Raw genomic sequence first — 15,635 nt, forward strand, 5'->3', positions numbered from 1 at the left:
ACCCCGTACTGGGACGGGTTCCCCTCTTTTTGGGATCATGTATGGTAAACATCTCTCCACCTTTCCCAGGGTTGAGAGGGCAGGGCAGGGCGAGGATAAACTCCTAACTCCACTGTGGGGCAGGGCGGAGTTATCCTCCATTTTGTAACTGAACTCTAGCCCTCACACAACCAATCAGGGTCAGCCGAAGCAGTGACATCACCACCGGAGTAAAACCCCAGGGTTTGGCATAGTTCGCTCTCTTCCGCCATGCTGTCCCGAGCGTGAGTGGGACAGAGCCCATGCTAGCATGGAAAAGGCTCCTTTGTTTATTGCATCGGACTCGGCTCCCTAGTGGTCCTTGGGGATCACGAAGTCTGGGCATAACAGGGTCAGGGAGAAATTGAAAGTTGAAATTCATAACCATTCCCTTGCTCAAGTCCTTACAGGCTATGCAGTTTACTTGTTCCAGATGCACTGCCAGTGCCCACCACAGACCCTGTAGCCCAGAAACTCAATGTGGGTAAAGAAATTCACTGCCCAAGAACTCAAAGGGACACTACACTGTTATCCTGAGCACGCCCACTGCTGTTGAAGTCGATGGCACCCAGACCTGACTACATGACTCCCAGCTCCTGCATGGCCTGGATCCTGGCAACTAGCGGCCTCACCTGTGAGATCCCCAGCCTGGGCTCCACGCAGGCCAGGAGGATGCCTGCAGGAGGGGAACTGGACTTCAGTGAGGACTTCAGTGAGGTTGAAGTATACCCCACTAGGTATACCCCAGTACTGATGGGAACTGTGGTACTGGGGGTCTTGGAAGCTGTAAGAATATTTTTACTAGCCAGTGAGAAAGTCCAGGGCTAAGTAAGGCTAGATAACAGAACAGCGAATGTCCTTAAAGGAAGTGGGCTGAGTCAATGATTTGACTCATGCACATAAGACAAGGGGGGAATTAAAGGGCAGGGCGGGGCTAACTCCTGATCCTCCATTTTGTGTAACTGGACCCTAGCCCTCACCCAACCAATCAGGGTCAGCCAAAGCAGTGACATCACCACCGCTATAAAACCCCTTGATCTGTTGAAGCTCGTGCTCTTACACCATGCCGCTGTCGGTGTAAGTGGGACAGAGCCCATGCTAGCATGGAACAGGCTTTCTGCTATTGCATCAGACTCGGCTCCCTGGTGGTCCTTGGGGATTACGAAATCTGGGCATAACAATAGCATAAAAACACGGTCATTTTTTTTGCACATACCTGTCCATTTTCCCCAGCACCATTTATTGAATAGACTGTCTTTACCTCATCGTATGCTCTTGCCTCCTTTGTCAAATGTTAAATGACTGTAAAGGTGTGGGCTTGTTTCTGGGCTCCGTCTTTGGTTCCATTGGTCTGTGTGTCTATTTTTATGCCAGTGCCATGCAGTTTTGATTACTATGGCCTTGGAGTATAGTTTGACATCAGGTAGTCTGATCCTTCCAACTTTGTTCTTTCTCAGGATCACTGTGGTGCCCTGGCCACTGGGCTTAGTTGGTTGGAGTGCCATCCCTGCACTAAGAGGTGGCAGGTTTGATTCCCCATCAGGGCACACACCCCGATCGGGCATGGGAGACAACGATCATGTTTCTGTCTCACATCGACGTTTCTCTCCTTTTCGTCACTTATTTGTCTCTCTTTCAGTTTTTTTTTTTCTGTTAGGTCAGGCAGGGAGAAGCCCAGAGCTCATGCAAGCATCTGCAAAGTAGATGGTGACAAAGATAGCTGGTGCCTTCCTAGACCCCTGGCCTGAGGCAGGAATTCCTCACCAAACAGTGGTATAAAAGTACCTAACTGCTTTTTGGTGTAAATTTCCTGGCCCACCCTCGCACCAGCGAGCTTCCAGATTAAAACCTCCCCCTCTTAGTGGCCTGGACTCCCTGTCTTGCTTCTCCATTGCAAACCTCTCACTTTCCTTTGTATCTTATGATTTTAAGAGCACAGGATTTTTACATCCTTGGTTAAATTATTCCTAGAAATTCTTTTGATGAAATTTAAAAAATTAAGTTTATTGAGGTGACGTTGGTAATAGGATCATATAGGTTTCAAGTGTAAGTTCCTATGATACAGGATCTGTGTATTGTACCCTGTGCCCCACTAAAAGTCACACCATCCTCCATCCTCTTTGTCCCTCCCTCCCGACCCCTCCCACTTCCTCTGTTGTCTGTGTCTATGAGTTTCAGTTTTGTGTCCACATATGAGTGAAATGACAGGGTGCTTGGCTTTCTCAGACTGACTTCTTTGCTTAGCATAATGTTCTCTTGCCATCTGCAAGAGCATGGGTGGGCCTGGAGGATCAGACAGAGAAAGAAAAATACTATACGCTCTCACTGATAAAAAACAAAATAAAGAATCAAAACAGAAACAGACTCACAAATGCAGAGAACAAACTAACAGTTCCCAGAAGGGAGGGGCTGAAGGGCAGGGTGGAAAAGACGAGGGACAGAGAAGCACAAGTCGTGGTCACAGAATAGTCAGAGGGAATGAAGTATAATAACTTTGAGGTGCCAGGTGGCACTAGAATTATTGAGGGGCTCACTCCATAAGTCATGTAAGTTCTAATCACTACCTTACACACCTGAGACTAATGACGTTGTAATGTCAGCTGTAACAAACATAAAAATTATTTAGGATAATTCCAGTCCTGCCTGGCCGACAACCCCTGCACCAAGGGCTCCCTGGTTCTTCCCGGTCAGGGCACAGGCGAGAACTGCGGGCTTGATCTGGGGCAGGGTGGGTGGGGGTGGGAGATGCAGGAGGCCGCTGATCCATGTTTCTTGTCTCTCTCATTGATGTCTCTATCCCTTCCCCCTCCTCCCTCTAAAATCAGTAAAAACATATATTTAAAATAATTCCAGTCCTGTTAGAACTGACCTGATCAGGGCAGACTAAGAGCAAAGACCTGTGCTAGAAAGTGCCATTGGGGGGCGTTCTGGGGGACACAGCACAGGGCGGGGTGTGGTGCCCCAGCCTCAACAGGGGGACCAGGCCTGGGGGCAGGGAAGGGGGCCTCCTCTGCCGCCCGGGAGCCACGTTGCCCCAGGGCCTGGCTGGATTTCCTATCTCACAAGGGCCCAAGCCCTCTCTGCCTTCCTGCCCACAGCTCCTCTGCCCACGGAGGGGCCTGCAGTGCGGCGGCCCGCCACCGGGTGGCGGTGCTCCCAGCTTTGTCCCCAGCTCGGAGCAGCGCGGGAAGGCTTCTCTGTCCCTGAAGTGACAGCGATTTTGGCTTCAGAGGGGAACCTCCTGGTTCCTGGCTCTGTGCTTCCCCTCCGCTGCCTGGGGGTGAGGAGGGTGAGGGTGCGAGGAGGGGGCGCGGGACGCAATGCGGACCTGGGGCTCAGAGAGGTCACACAGTTCCTCCCCAGGATGCCACCTGCTCTGGTGGGCACTGAGGGGCGGGCGGGGCGGGAGAGGAGCGGGAGGACTCAGAGATGTGAGACTCACACCCAGCCCCGGAGAAGTGGAACCAGAAAGGGGCTGTCTCTGCCGCTGGGGTTGACCTTGAGACTCAGTGTTTTCATCTGTAAAATGGGAATAAAGAATTGCATGGCACCTGTGTCTAGGTGAGGTGAGATCTTCATTCTGACCCCTCAGTCCCTATGTTGGGAGAACTTTGGGGAATCAGACACCTGATAGAGCCCACTTCCTAGATGTCTAATTGAAACTGGACAGCCAGTGGGTTCGGGCAGCCTGCACTACTTGTGCCAATTCAGCAGAGACAGGCTTGAATAATAGGAGCGTTCGCTCCAATCCCGCCGGCAGCGTGGGTGAGCAGCTGGTCAGCCACAGAAACCTGCTGGGCCCCCACCACAAGCGGCTGCTTCTGTTGGTACAAGTGCAAAGACACCTGGGAAGTGAGCAAAAGGAGTAAGAAGTGATATGCAAAGTGGGTGCAGGTTACAGTTTGCAGGCCACGCAGGCGGGTTTGCAGAGGGCTGGCACCTCTGGTTTCCCCAACAAGGCTGTCAGTCCTTCTGGGGTCACAGGCAGCTCTCCAGCGGGAGGCGGGGCCGCCTTCCCAGGCGAGCTCCCAGATCTCATGCAACTCCCGGCCAGGTTAGAACGTGCCTCCTGTAATCAGAGCAAAGCCATCGCAGTTAACAGCACGATATCTATTTCTTGTCATTATAGCTGGTCCCCAATATTCCACCTCTGCCCCCAACATAATCTTAACCTCTCTGAGCCCCAGCTCCCTCCCCTGCAAATGCAGCCAATGGCATCATGGGTCAATGAGCTGATCAGGGGGGGAGCCCAGCACTGCCGCGTGCTGTACATGCTCACTACAAGTTAACACTGGGAAGCAAGGGCAGGGGAGGCAGCAAAGGTCAGAATGGAGGGTGGGAGGCTCAGACGCAGTTCAGGTTTAACGCTGGAGAACACCTGGTCACCTCCTGGGTGAATGAGGGAGGCGGAGGGTCCAGGACTGGCCTGGAAGTACTGATAAAATGACCGTGCTTGACTACATGTTATTTCATTTGTTTCTCATGGACATCCAGGAGTTGGGCCCTATTGCTAAACCCATTTTACAGCAGTGGAAACAGACTCAGAGAGATTAGTAACTTGGCTGAAGTTATACAGAGATCCTGAACTTTCAATGTCAAACCACTGTGCAGAACCGTCTTCCAGCTCCACTCATGTCCCTCCCCCTCCCTGTGTCCTCAGGAGGATGAAATCTATGGGGCTCACTGCGTGGTGCAGGTTCTGACCATCTTCCCTCATAGATGGTCGCTAATTCTTCCAAAGAAACATAAGAATTGTAATCTGGCTCTTGGGGAAATCAGAACCAACCTTTTTTTTTTTTTTTTAAATGATAACAATTTTAAGTTATTTTATTTATTTTACTTTTTTAACATAATAATTCCTACCATCACAGGCAGTCTGTGTATATAGTGTACCCACTGCCCAGTTTCAACAGGTATCAACATTTGTCATCTAGTTTCGTCTATTTCTCAACATAGATTTCTCAAATTTAAACTTAAAAAATCTTGTCAAACCCACCCCAATTCTCCCTCTATACCAGTGGTCGGCAACCTTTAAGACATAAAGAGCCACTTGGACCCGTTTTTGAAGGAAAAAAAAAACCTGGGAGCCTCAAAACCATTGCGACATTTAAAACAAATATAACACTGCATATATTGTTTCTTACCTTAATGCTATATACCGGATTGTGCAGTTAGCTGTCAATCTGAAGAAAAAAAAGACTTTTTCACTTAACAATGTAAAATATATTTTTGCAAATTAATAGCTAATTAAAATATTTAATTTACCTGGTTAATGGGATTTTTGCTCCTGAACCTCAGTGCACAGTGTCTGCACATCAAGGCTGTAAGACATTACCTTCATTTTCACACAGGCTTGCAAGTTGTCATCTGTGAGGCGTGATCGATGTTTGTTTTTAATATAGTTTATGTTGGAGAAGACCTGCTCACATACATATGTGGAGCCGAAGATCGACAGGACTCCAAATGCATACTTTTTCATGTTTACGGTATATAAGTGTTGGGGATGGCATTCCATGTTTCGAACACAAGTTTGTCCTGTTTGGGAAGGTTTTCAATATCACTCTATTTATGATTCTGAGCCAGAATGGCCTTCTGACGGGCAACATCCTCAAGAGTAGCAGCCAAGCATTTGAACTTGGACACCCATATATCTTTGTTGGCTATATTGGCCAGTTCCATCTCAAGATCAGGTTGACTTACACCTGCAAATGCAATCATATTCAATTGGGATGGATCAATCGCCAGGGGAGTGACAGGGAAGGATAATGTGGTTTTTTCCTCTCTGAACTCACAGAATCGTTTCCCAAATGAACTTTGCATTGTGGTGATTGCAGACTTCAAATATTCCAAATTTATTGTATCATGACTTTGTTTGAACTCTCTCAAAGAGGGAAAGTGAGACAGTGTACCTCTCTGTAAATCTTTGACAAACACTGTCAACTTGTGCTCGAATGCCAAAACCTCCTCCAGCATGTGCAGGGCTGTGCTTCCTTTCCCCTGAAGGGTTGTATTTAGTGTGTTTAGATGTGCTGTCATGTCTACCATAAATGTAATTTTTCCAGCCACTCTGGTTGTTCCAGCTCAGGAAAGGTGAACTCTTTGCTGGCCAGGAAAGTTTTTACTTCTTCCAAACATGCGACAAAGCGTTTTAGCACCTCGCCTCTGGACAGCCACCGGACCTTGTAGTAGAGCAGGAGGTCAGAATATATGCTTTCCACCTCATCCAATAGCAAACGGAACTGGCAGTGGTTTAAACCCTCTGCCATTATCTTATTAACAATCTGAATGACCACATCCATCACTTTTGTGCATTCTGGGGGAAATGTTTGAGCACACAATGCCTCTTGTTGCAGGATGCAATGAAATGAGAGCAGCGTTCTACTCAGAGCCTTCTGCAGTAGAGCCACAAAGCCCTTCTGTGCTCCTCTCATGCTTGGTGCCCCATCAGTAGCCCCTGAGACAAGGTGGTTGGTGTTTACTTTTTTGGCACTTAAATAGTCCAGGACAGCCTTTCAGATATCCTCACCCCTTGTTTGGCTGTAGTCTGGGGTGGAGGCGGAGCTGCTACCAGCACTGTAGAGCAAGTCCCCATGCAGCGCCAGGAAGACGACAGGAGCGGTGGGGTCCGGAGCCACTGGCAGCACCGCATCCTGAACATGCTGGCGGGCATCCCCCGAACCCGGCGCGGGGCTGGGACCGGGATGGGAGGGGGGGGGGCGCTCAGAGGAGGAGAAGCGCCTCAGCGTGTGGGGGGTCCGGAGCCAGATCAAACTGAAAGAGAGCGCCGGTGAGCGCGGCTGCTCCCTCCTCACCCCGCTCCTGCGCCTGCTTCAACAAGTCATCTTTTTTTAAAAAAAAACACAATTCATCAGGCCCCCAATATTTTGTAAATTAATTAGTGAGCCATGCATGCCATAAAAATAATTCATCAGGCCCCCCAATATTCCGTAAATTAAATTAAGTAAATTAAATTTTAAAATGTAAATAATAATTTAATTAATTTATTTATTTAAATTTTTTTTTATATAATAGCCACAAATATCCTACAGTGTACATCTTACAAAAGGACCTGTCTCCCATGCTTAACCAACAACAAAAATTAGTATTAGAGGTAAGTGATACAGCTCCCCGCCCACCCCCTGCTGTCGGCCCTGCTGGGAGCCGCAGCAAAGGTTCAAAGGAGCCGCATGCGGCTCCGGAGCCGCAGGTTGCCGACCCCTGCTCTATACAATTCCCCTCCGACTTTATTGAGATATAACCTCTCTATATAAAAGCCTAACCGTTATGACCATTCTACTGCTTGCTATGATGTGAATTGACCACCATGGGGCAGATACCCAACTCAGGAGCTGCCCCCTGGTGGTCAGTGTGCTCCCACAGCCAACCTCCCGTGGACCCTCCCCCTGTCTGGCTAGCCCTGATTGGCCTCAATCAGCTCCAGTTGGCCCCTACTGGGACTGGGAAAAATAGTCCCAATCGGCCCCTATCACTGGCCAGGCCAAGGAACCCCACCCATGCACAAATCCATGTACCGGGTGCAGTTGGGGATGACTAGACTAGCAGGAGGGGATGGGCAGTTAGGGGTGACCAGGCAGGCAGGTGAGCAAGATGGAGGCAGTGGTCCTGGATTGTGAGAGGGATGCCCGACTGCCTGCCTGATCAACCAGCAGTCAGACATCCCCCTAGGGGTCCCAGATTGGAGAGAGTACAGACTGGACTGAGGGGACCCCCCCTGCACAAATTTCATGCACTGTGCCTCTAGTATAATATGATAGCACTACAGTCCCTAGGCCAGTAATTGGGACCATCTTCCTTGGTTGGCCGCAGCTGGCCCCACCCCCACTGCCACCCACCCCTGGTTCCCCATTCGCCATCGGGCGATCAGAGCCTGCCGGCCGGGGAAAGGGACTTAGAGGTGGTCAGAGTGCCTCATAGTGACTGATTGTTCTGCTGTCAGGGTCAATTTGCAAATTACCTTTTTATTATATAACATAGAGGCCTGGTGCATGTGTGGGGGCTGGCCGGCCTGCCCTGATGGGGCCCTGGATTGAGGTGGGGATTCCTGCTGGGAGCAGGGCCACCTGGGGCAAGGGGACTTGGGCAGTTTGCCACTGGGCATGCTCCTGATCAGGGTAGGGGTTTCTGCTGGGGCAAAGGGATACAGGCTGGCCACACCCTCAATTGAGGTGCCGGGGTCTCCACTGGGGGACAGGGCCAGCTGAAGCAAGGGGCAGGGTCATTCTGGCCTCTGCTCATTCTAGTCATTCAGCTGTTTCAGTCACTGGGCTCTTATTATATAGGGTGAGAGGCCTGGAGCACAAAATCTGTGCATGGGGGTAGGTCCACTCAGCCCAGCCTGTTCTCTCTCTAATCTGGGACCTCTCAGGGGATGTTCAACTGCTGGTTTAGGTCCGATCAGGCCTAAACTGGCAATCAGACATCCCTCTCACAATCTGGGGCTGCTGGCTCCTAACTGCTCACCTGCCTGACAGATTGCCCCTAACTGCCCCCCCCCTGCCATCCTGGTTGCCCCTAATTGCCCCCCTGATGGCCTATTTACCCCTAGCTACCCCCCCCCCCCACCAGCCTGGTCACCTCCAACTGCCCCCTCCTGCTAGCCTGGTTGCCCCACACAGCCTGCTATTCAGTCATCCCTCACTAACTCTCCTACTGGTTTGGTGTTGCATGCAGCCTGCTGTTCAGTCATTTGGTCGTCCTTCACTAACACCCCTGCTTGCCTTGTCGCCCCATGCAGCCTGCTGTTTGGTTATTACTGTGACTGAGTCCCATACAATTTGCATATTCCTCTATTATTAATATCCTATCTAATAACAGAAAAACATGCAAATTGACTGTACCTCCTCTATGCCAACCAGCCAATCAGAGCAAGTATGCAAATTAACTCAACCAAGATGGTGGTGGCCATGGAGCTGGAGTGAGCAGGAGGCTTGGGTTGCCCCTGGCGATGGAGGAAACCAAGCTTCCCGTCCTGACCTCTGCTCAAGGCTACAAAGTTTCAATTATAGAAGATAAATAAATCCCAGATATCTGCTTCCAGCAGGCCCTGGCCTCCACTCAAGGAGGTGCTGAAAAAGAAAAAAAAAAAAGGAGTGACTAGGAGTTTGGGTTGCCAGGGGCCATGGCCGGCCTGAAAACAGCCATCAGCCCCTCACCCAGGCTGGCCTGGCACTCCAGAAGGACCCCCACCCTTATCCGGGACACCCTTCAGGGAAAACCAGCCGGTCCCCACCTGTGCACCAGGCCTCTATACTAATTAAAGGGCAATATGCTAATTAGACTGGGAGACCTTCCAGGAGATCTTCCGGACATTCTTCTGGACAAAGCCATGGTGGCGGGCTGAGGTAGACGCAGTTAGAGGCCAAGAGGGGAGGGCAGCTGTGGGTGATCAGGCTGGTGGGGGATGGGGCCGTTGGAGATAAGCAGACCAGAGAGGGGCCAGTTGGGGCAAGTAGGCCATCAGTAGGAGTCAGTTGGGAGTGATCAGGACAGCAGAAGGGTGGGAGCAGTTTGGAGTGAGCAGGCCAGCAGAGGGGCATTTGGGGGTGATCAGGCTGGTGGGAAGGCATTTGGGGGCAAGCAGGCCAGCGGCAGGGGGTGGGGGGGTGACAGTTGGGGACTAGCAGACCAGCATGCAGAGTGGTTAGGGGCAAACAGGCAGGCAGGCAGGTGAGCAGTTAGGAGCCAGCAGTCCCGGATTGCAAGAGGGATGTCTGACTGCCGGTTTAGGCCTGACCCCTGTAAACGGGCAGTAGAACATCCTTGGAAGGGTTCCAGATTGGAGAGGGTGCAGGCTGGGCTGAGGAACACCCCCCACCCCTGCCCCGTGCATGACTTTTGTGCACCGGGCCACTAGTAGATGATATAACAGCCACCAGGTGCTGAGATCACACTCCAGGCTTGGACATTCAGAGACAGCCTCTCCTAGTTCCCAGTAAAACTATGAAAAAGGTGAAAGTTATTAGCCCATTTGACAGGTGGGAAAACTGAGTCTTGGAGAAATGAATGACCCACTGGAGTCCATTGCATGGGTAAGTTGCAGAACCAGGCTCTGAACCTCAGAATCTCAAACTTTAAAGACATGACTTTGTGCCTGATATGTCATCTTTTGCTCGGGGTCCTCTTTGGCGGGGGTGAATGGCGTTGGGGAGATTTGCAGGAGAAATACTTATATGGAGCCTTGGTGACCAGACCAAGTATTTGTTGACAGTGTGGTTAGACAAAACTCATGAGTACAGCCACCTCCTCTTTCTGGGATTGGCTATTGGGTGTCAATGGGCAAGGTGCCTCCTTCTGGCAGGTGGGCGGGCTCAGCCTGTGACCTGAGCACCATGAAGTGCTGCTGAGGGCAGCCCTTGTGCAACCTGCTTGGCTCTCGGCTCCCAGGGGGCCAGCCAGGCTCGGGGCAGCAGCAGAGATGAAGAGCGATGGGCGCTTGGAAGCTGTTGGCTGGGGTTGGGCACTTGGTGCTTCCTGGTCTAGCCTCTGACTGCATAACTTACTCTGTGGACTGCAGGAAGGAAGGCGTGTCCGAGGCGAGTGGATCTGGGTTTGTGTCCACAGGAGTGCTCAGAATGTGGTCAGACAGGCTGGATGTCTGTCCCCTATGCCTGTCTTTAAGAAAATTTAGAAATAATACATTTAACATTCAGTTCATGATTTTAAACAATTCATGCATATTCATAGAGCTGGGCAACCATCATCATCCAATTTCAGAATATTGCTATCACCCTTCCCCCAACCCCAAGAAACCTTATCTCCACTTGTAGTCACCCCCTTCCCTTTGATCCCTGGCCCCTGGCCACCACCAGTCGCTCTCTGCCTGGAGGACTTGCTGATTCTGGTGTCTTACACCAATGGAATCACACAACCGAGGGAGGCCCTTCGTAAGGCCTTCTTCTGCCAGCATGTCCTTAAGGTGGGTCCGTATGGAGCAGGTCTGCTAAGGAAGGGAGCTAGAAGTCAATAAAGGCAGCAGACATTATTAAGCAATAGAGGCCCGATGCACAAAATTCGTGCACTCAGGGGGCCCCTCAACCTGGCCTACACCGTTTAGCAGTCCAGGAGCCATCAGTCGGTTATCCTTAGTACCGCTGCGGAGGTGGGAGAGGCTCCCGCCATCGCCGTGGTGCTCACCAGCTGTGAGTGCAGCTTCTGGCTAAGAGGCACTCCCTGATGGCCAGGGGCAGCTCCTGTGTTGAGTGTGTGCCCCCTGGAGGCCAGTGCACATCATAGCTATCAGTCATTCTGCTGTTTGGCCTTTTCTTACGTAGATGAGGAACGAGAGCATAGGCTCACTTCCCTTGGAGTCACATTTCATCCCAGTGCTTCTGCCCTGAGACCCCATCCCTGGAGGAGGAATATGGGAAGGAGCAAACAGCAGGAGCAAGTCCTCTGTGTGCATGCACATGTGCATGTGAGTGGAGGCCGGAGGGGCTCTGAGGGCGGGGCCTGTAGGAGAGGGATGGGTGGGTAAGGGGCACAGAACCCAGAAGATGTAGGAAGCAGACTGGTGAGGGGTCAGATCCAACACAGCCGGGAGGGCTGGCAAGTTCATTGGTTAGCTTGGAGGGTGCCTGGTCCTTCCCAAGCCCAAGATAGAGAATCGCAGTTGAACAAAGCGTGCTCTTCTCTGGACACCCTGTGCTCTCTCCCCATGCAGGCATGTGTGTATACGTGTGTATGCACGAGTGTTTATGTATGCACATGTGTACGCATACGTATGTGTTTGTGTGTGTGCACATGTGTGTTTGCATGTGTGTGTGTGTGTATGGGCGTGCAGCTGCGTGGACTCCTGGTGCCACCCAGGCCTGCGGGCACAAGCAAGGCATGAGAGCAGAGACACGGACTGAGTCAATAGCCACAGCGTCTGGCCTGAGGAGCACAGGCTGGGCCAATGGTGATGAGACATTGGGAGTCCTGGGCGCTCCTTTGAGTTTACATCTGGTGCCACCCACACCCCCATCCGTGGGCCCAGATGCCTTCCTGAGACTCCATGAAGGACCCCCTCTCCGGAGCAGGAGCTCGCTGCTCTTTTGGGGTGCTCCACATTCCTGTGCCGATGGGTCCTTGGCCCCCACTTTCTGACTGTTACAACTAGCACTGCTGTGAACACTGGTGTCCATGTTTCCGTGTAGACAAATGTCTCCATGTCTGCTGGGCTTCCACCAGGAGGGGAGTGGCCATGGTTAACTTTCTGAGGAGCTATCAGACTTGGTCATGGCATCTGCTCTGCCCCTGGTTGGGGACAGACCTCACTCTCTGAGCTTTGGTCTCCTCCTCTGTCGAATGGGAACCTCCCTGGTTGTGCTGCTGGTGGAATAAAATAAAGGAGGAGACGTCCCTCAGGAACGTCCCTGCCAAGCCAAGCAATAATAAACACCAGCTCTTATCATTATCTACCTACCTGCTTACTTATTTATGAAAGGAATGCAGCCCACATATCCACAACCTCACCGGGAAGAGGAGCGATATGAATAGGCTTAGGAAATCAATGGAACGTGAATAGTGGTGGTTCCTGGAGTTAAGTGGGGACGGACTCAAGGTGAAGGCTGAGTGTGTCTGCACTCAGCACTCCTCCCCCAAGGGCCTCCTCCCAGCCACAGGCTTGGAGCCAGACAGGCTGTGTGGGGCTCTTCCCACCTGGCCCTCACTTGCAGTCTGCCCCTAAGGCAGCAAAGACTGGGCAGGTCTTTCCTCCAAGGCTGGTGGCAGGTGGAGGAGAGTCAAGGAAGAGGCTGTGGGAAATGCTGGTGGCTGTCTGCTGCCTTCGCAATGGTCACAGTAGACCCTGCTACAGGTTGTAAGCCCTAGTGTGTACCAGGTGATTGTCCAACGCTGGCTGTTGATTATGACAACTGTGTGTGTCATTTTGGTCAAAGATGTAATCCTATATAATAAAAGGCTAATATGCAAATCAACCAAATGGCAAACGACTAGTTGCTATGACGTGCACTGATCACCAGGGGGAAGACGCTCAATGCAGGAGCAGCTCCCTGGTGATCAGTGCGCTCCCACAAGGGGGAGTGTCATTTAGCCAGATGCTGGACTCAGGGCTGGTGAGTGCAGAGTGGTGCAGAGTCTCTCCTGCCTCTGTGGCAGCGCTAAGGACTCCTTGGGGGATTTCCGACTGCTAGCTTACATCCCCTGAGAGGTCCTGTACTGCGAGAGGGCACAGGACAAGCTGAGGGACCCCTCCCACCCAGTGCATGACATCCGTGCACTGGGTGGGAGTGGTCTCTGGTAAATAAATAACACTGTGTCCTAATATGTGTTAGGTGCTCTACTAACTTTCTTACATGCACTATCTCCTTTAATCTACATCATGAACCCATGGGTTGTTTCCATTTATTTCCTACTAGAGGCTCGGTGCACAAATTTGTGCACAAGTGGGCACCCTAGGGATAGTCTGCAGAGATGGGGCCTCAGCTCATGCTCCCAGCCTTGCAGCCCAGCTCTCACCCCCAGCCTCACAGCTCCATCTGGCACCTTGCCTTGGCCTGGGGCTGCCCCCTCATTTGCTCCACCATCCTGTCTGCAGGACAATCAATCAGGGCCTGACCCCCTGCCTGGCTCCCTCAGTGCCTGGGAGCTGGGTGGCTTCCCTGCCCCCCGCCCTCCTGCCACTGCCACTGGTCACTGTCTGTGCGAAATCTGTGGGGCGATCGGACCCCTGCTCACACTTGCCTTGACCTGGCACTGCCTGTTCACCTGCTCCTCCATCCCGCCACAGTCTCGCTCTCATCAGAGCTGGCAGCACCTCCACTCCAGGGCCAGATGGCCCCTGCCTGCTGTGTTCCACGCTGCCCCCTGGTGATCAGCACATGTCATAGCAAGTGGTCAAACAATGGCCCCAGGGGAAATTTGAATATTATGCTTTTATTATATAGGATATTATATAGGACTAGAGGCCTGGTGCACAAAATTTGTGCACAGGGGTGTGTGTCCCTCAGCCCATCCTGCACTCTTTTCAATATGGGACCCCTCTCACAATCCAGGACTGTTGGTTTCCAACTGCTCGCCTGCCTGCCTTCCTGATTATCCCTAGCCACTTCTGCCTGCCAGCCTGATCACCCCTTCATCACTCCACTGCCAGCCTGATTGATGCTTAACTGCTCCCCTGCCAGCCTGTTTGCCCCTAACTGCCTTCCCCTGGAGGCCTGGTCCCCCACCTCCCAACTGCTCTCCCCTGCAGGCCTGGGTCCCTCCCAACTGCCCTTCCCTGCAGGCTCAGTTGCCCCAATTTTCCTCCTCTGCCAGCCTGGTCACCCCTAATTGCCCTCCCCTGCAGGCTTAATTGATCCCAATTGCCCTTCCTTGCAGGCCTGATCCCTCCCAACTGCCTTCCCCTGATGGCCATTTTGTGGTGGCCATCTTGTGTCCACATGGGGGCAGCCATCTTGTGTGTTGGAGTGATGGACAATTTGCATATTATTCTTTTATTAGATAGGATAGAGGTCTGGTGCACAGTGGGGGCCTGCTTGTTTTCCTTGAAGGGTGTCCCAGATCTGGGTGGGGGTTCCCTTGGGGAATAGGGTGTATTGGGCAAGGGGCCTGTGGTGGTTTGCAGGCCAGCCATGACCCCTGGTGACCCAAGTGGAGGCCCTGGTATCTGGAATTTATTTACCTTCTACAATTAAAACTTTTTAGCCTGGAGAGAAGCCAAACCTCCTGCTTGCTCTGTGGTCACAGCTAATTTTGCTTGGATTATTTATCTTTTATAATTTTGTTGCCTTGAGCAGAGACGGCTGCAGAAGCTTGGCTTCCTCTATTGCCAGGGGCAACTCAAGCCTCCTGCTCTCTCCAGCTGCCATCATTTTTGTTGGGATTTATTTATCTTCTATAATTGAAACTTTGTAGCCTTGAGTGGAGGCCTGGGCCCACCAGGGTGGGGTAAGGGGGCAGAAAGCTTGACTTTCTCCATCACTGGGGAAACCCAAGCCTCCTGCTCTCTCTGTGGCTGCAGCCATCTTGGTTGGGTTAATTTGTATACTTGCTCCTGATTGGCTGGTGGGCATGGTTTGTGGGTGTAGTGGAGGTATGGTCAATTTACATATTACTATTTTATTAGATAGGATTTTGCATACAAGGACATGGAGGCTCAGAGAATTAAAAGGACTTTCCCAGTAAGAGGTGAGCTGGAATATGAACATGGGGTTTGACCACAATGGAAGGTGGGAATGGGGATTGCTGGGGTGCATGTGGGCAGGGGTCCTCCTCTGCCTTCTCCTGGTTCTACACCTTCTCCTGTTCCCTGTGCTCCTGCCCCCCTGGCCGCCTCTGTGTTCTGGAACTCATCAACCCCCTCCTCTCCTCTGAGCCTCTGAGCTTGCCCGACCCTAGTTGAGCCTGGTCCCCGTCACACTCAAGCTACTCCGGGCCTCTCAGCCTGTCCAAGAGGCTGCTCTTTCCTCTCAGTAAGTGTCCCTGTTTGGTAACAACTCTGGTGACATGTAGACACCACATCTCCCAGCCTCTCTTGCAGCACCCTTGTTCACGTGACCAATTTCTGGCCTATGAGATGGAAGTGGAACCCTCTATAAGACACAGCCAGCTCCCTAATGGGTGAGGGAGTGTGCCCTTCGCTCTCTGTCCTTGCC

The sequence above is a fragment of the Pipistrellus kuhlii genome, unplaced genomic scaffold (genome assembly GCF_014108245.1).
Source record: "Pipistrellus kuhlii isolate mPipKuh1 unplaced genomic scaffold, mPipKuh1.p scaffold_m20_p_31, whole genome shotgun sequence".
NCBI classification, from domain to species: Eukaryota; Metazoa; Chordata; class Mammalia; order Chiroptera; family Vespertilionidae; genus Pipistrellus; species Pipistrellus kuhlii.